Source organism: Natator depressus, chromosome 13 (genome assembly GCF_965152275.1).
Source record: "Natator depressus isolate rNatDep1 chromosome 13, rNatDep2.hap1, whole genome shotgun sequence".
Taxonomy (NCBI): domain Eukaryota; kingdom Metazoa; phylum Chordata; order Testudines; family Cheloniidae; genus Natator; species Natator depressus.
The window spans coordinates 39,727,797-39,732,218 of NC_134246.1; the positions used below are offsets into that span (position 1 = coordinate 39,727,797).

General features: G+C 44.3%; 1 pseudogene; it reads left to right on the plus strand.

Moving 5' to 3' along the window:
• The first annotated feature begins 266 nt into the window (after positions 1–266).
• Positions 267–1,409, plus strand: LOC141997165 (olfactory receptor 6E1-like; annotated as a pseudogene).
• The last annotated feature ends 3,013 nt before the right edge of the window (positions 1,410–4,422 follow it).

Sequence of the window (4,422 nt, forward strand, 5' to 3'; positions counted from 1 at the left end):
TCTACCTTGTCTCCTTGCCATTGCAGGCTCTCTTGTCTCCCTAGTAGACATTGACATAACTGGTTTATTATTCCAGTAGTGCCCAAAATGTACAGACATGTAGGATAGTGCAACTGCAGGGAACATAGTATCAGTTGGTTCCTGCTAACTACCATCTTCTGCTTACGAGTTTCATCACACTCATACATGTTCATGTCTGTAACATGCTTAAACATTATATTAAGGTTCCATTTATAAATGGTTTATAGAGTGTTTCCTGATTAATAATGGGTGAGGTGGACAGTTGATTTACTTCTGGGTGGCAGGATGTTAAACACAGGCCTGGCTGTTTAATATGGTTCCAAATTTGGTGTTTCTCCAGACATTTGTGGCTTAGTCACATCCTTTAATTATGTGAATGAATGCAATTATTTCACAAATTCCTAATGTTCATTTTTAAATATATATATATAGTTGCACTGTATTTGCAATTTCTTCAGATTAAACTGCAGCAGCAGGTGGCTCACATGGATAACTGGAGCACAGTTGCAGAGTGCATCTTGAAAGGCTTCCCCCACAGCTGGCAAACAGATCATCCTCTTCCTCATGTTTTACCTGGGCACCCTCTTGGGCAACCTGGTCACCACCACCATCCCTGTGGCAGACCACCAGCTCCACACCCCCATGTACTTCTATCTGTGCAACTTCTCCTTCATGGAGATCTGGTTCACCTGTTGAAGTGCCCAAGCTCCTGGCTGACTTGCTGTCCCAGAGAAAGTGTCCTTCACTGGCTGCATGGCACAAGGCTTCGTCTATTTCTTCCTGGGTGTGACCAAATTCCTCTTTGCTGTCATGGCATTTGACCACTACACTGCTATCTGAAACCCGCTGAGATACATGGTCATCATGAGCAACCGTTTCTGCCTACAGCTGGTCTTGGTTGCTTGGATTTGGTCATTTTTGTCCATCTTCTCCCCAAACATCTTATACCAATTGCCATTCTGTGGCCAAATGTGGTGAACCATTTTTTTCTGTGACAGCACACCACTGGTGAAGCTGGCTTGCATGGATACCAGCAACCTGGAGCTGGTGAACTTCATCATGACATCTCTGCTCATTCTCAGCTCCGTGATGGTCACCATGGTCTCTTATGTGCATATTGTCATCAGTGCTCAAGACAGGCAAAAGGCCTTCTCCACCTGCACCAATCACATCACCATGGCCAGCATTGTCTACAGGAGTCACATCTCCATGCATGTCCAGCCCACTCAGAAAGCTCCTTGGAGAACAAAGTGGTGGCCTTGTTGACCTCTGTGTTCACACCATCCCTCAGCTCCTTCATCTACACCCTCAGGAACAAGATGGTCAAGCAGGCCCTGAGGGAGGCCAAAGTGTGGAACAAGATCTCTCTCTTCCAAAGGCAAAAGTAGTCCTAGAGCGTGAGTGGGCATGTTACTGAATATTCAAGGACTATTGCATTAACTTTATTAATGTTGTGTGTATCTTTATGGACTGGCTAGTGATGGCATTCTGGACTAAATAGATAAGATGAAGCATGTTTCCTGCATGAAGCAAAGTCAATGGGGGTAATTAATGCAAATCTCCCATGCTGAAGACAATGCAAGTAACAATTATGATCATCTAATCCAGGTGTTCTCAAACTTTGGGTCAGGACCCCAAAGTGTGCCACAACCCCATTTTAATGGGGTCGCCAAGGCTGGTGTTGGCCCTGGGCCACAGCAAGTCTGAAGTCCAAGCCCAAGCCCCACCACTCAGAGCTAAGGTTACATGCCTCCCGCCCAGGGTAGAAGCCCTTGGGCTTCAGCTTTGCCACCCACCCACACACACACACACCTGGGGTGGCAGGGCTCTGGCAGGCTCGGTCTTCGGTCCCCACTCCTGTGGTCATGTAGTACTTTTTGTTGTCAGAAGGGGGTCATGATGCAATGAAGTTTGAGAACTGCTAATCTAGTCTGATCTCCTGTATAACACAACACACTGACTGTCTCCTAGTCTAGCAGCTAGGACACTTAGTTGGGGTTCAGGTGTCCTGAGTCCTGTTCCCAGCTCTTCAGCTGAGCTGTTGTTGGACCTTAGACCTGTCACAGTGCCAGTCTTTCCAATTTTCCTTGGTCTACTGAGACTGCAAGCTCTTTGGGGGCAGGAATGGTCTCTATGGGCTTGTACAGCCCTTGGTACAAATGGGCCTTGATCATATTTTAAACTTCTAAGCACTGTTGTAAAAATGAACAGCAGTAATGCCTGAATTTGACAATGGACATCCAACCTTGATGTAAAGACTCCAAGTCATGTATCTTGTGGTTAATTATTCTTATCTCTATCTATCCATCCCTTACTTCCCATCTGATTTTTTTTCTAGCTTCCACTCCCAGACATTGTTTCTTCTTATGCCTTTTTTTCTACTAAATTAAAGAACACTATTGTACCAACGGTCCTGAGCTCCCCTACTCCACCTTCTCTCCTCGCACAGCTGTCTGTGGCTGACTCATTGTTTTTTAGATTCTTGCTTCCTTTCACATTCCCAGTTTAGCTCTGCTAAGACAAACTGAAACCTGAAATCTAGAATCCATCAGATCTGAAAGGAACAGCTGTGCTTTTTGGCATGGGGGAATTTCTCACCCATTTCTGCTTGTGCAAACTGGACTCCCAATTTAACTTTACCCATAGAAAATATTGAATAAGAGGGGACATGATGGATTAAAAAATGGGTAATATATTCATAGATAACCATTGATAGTGGTCCCTTCTGACCTTAGACTATTGGCATTCTTTATACACAGGCCATAGATTCCCTCCCCAAGAACCAAGGGGGTCCAAGCTACGGAGCTTGGGAAGCTGTTTCCTGGGAAGCTGTTTCAATATTTAATTTTACTTACTGCGAGGAAACGACATCTTACTTCAATGTTGAATTTGTCTAACTTCGAGTTCCAGCCCCTAGATATTTTAATGCCTTTGCCAGCAAGATTGAAGAGCCACCGCAATCAGGTATCTTTGGCATGGGTAAGCAACAATACACAATGATCAAGTCACCTCCCAAACATCTCTCTGGTAAACTCAATAGATTCAGCTTCTTCAGAGAAGGTAGGACAGGAGCCTCTGTTCACCTTGTCCCATTACAGAAGAACCAGGGGACATTGATAAAACTGAAAAGCAGTGACTGTAAAACTAATAAAACATGCATGAAGCCATGCAACATACAATGCGTCTGTGGGACTCATTGCCACAAGATATCATAGGGCCTAAACCTGAGATTTTTGAAGATGTTTGATGGATTTGGCACCCATTTCCCAATATTTTAATTAGAAGTGGTTGTTCAACCCCTGCTATGTAGCTTGGGGGGAAAAAACAGCAAATAATCTTAGAAAGTTTCAAAGACAGGACTGGACTTCTGAATGAATAATGAAAGCTACAAGATCTAAAAAAACCCAAGTGATTTGGAAGGGGTATACATTCTGTTGCTTCGTGGCATACATAAAAATCAAAGTCAGAGAGGTTAGGAAGAAAATTTGCCATGGAAAGATTATCCCATAATTATCCACTAAGGAATTTATTGCAGCTTCCTCAGAGGCAGTTGGTAGCCTCCATTGTCAGAGACGGGCGAGTAGAGTGGGCGGACCAGCATGCATTTTCCTCTGAGCCCGGATGCCTTTTGAAATTGGGAAGATAAAGGCTGAGATGTCCAAAGGATTCTAAAAGGGAGCGAGGTGCTAAATTCCCATTGAAATGAGTGGAGTACCAAACTCCCTTAAGCTCCTTTGAAAGTCTGTCCCAGGATCCACATATTGAGGCAGACAGACACTGAAATGGGTTTTAAAAGGCCATAAAAATATAACAATTGCCCAACTGGATCAGATCCAGGCTCTAGTCCAGAATCCTGCTTCCAACAGAGGCAGGAATATATTTTTAGAGGGAGGTGAAGAAACCCAGAGGAGGCAGATGTGGGATACTGTGCAGCCACATAGGTCTCAACTTTGTCTCTAATGAGATTGGCTCCAAACCCCAAAGCAGGAGATTTAGTACCCCTTCCATCTGTTGTTGTTTTTATAGTTTAATTCTGATAACTCTGGCTATCCTGACAGCGACCAGGTGGGGGAGGTAATATCTTTCACTGGAGGAACTTCTGCGGGTGAAAGAGACATGCTTGTGAGCTACATGGGCCAGGTAGATGTGCCCTTCTGGCCCTATCTCCTATTTTCCTAATCTGCTCTGCATGGACATTAAAAATTGTGAGCCAGGTGTGTATGGGACAGATTTAAGAGGTTTAGGTGCCTAGTGGGATTTGCAAAAACAACCCGTTTGATTTAGGTTACCAAAGGCCCATTGAGTTCCAGTGGGTTGTAGGTAGATAACCCAGCTGGGAGCAGAAACCAGACAACTTCAAACGAGAAATTTAGGCTCAAACTGTAAAAATGAGGGGTGATT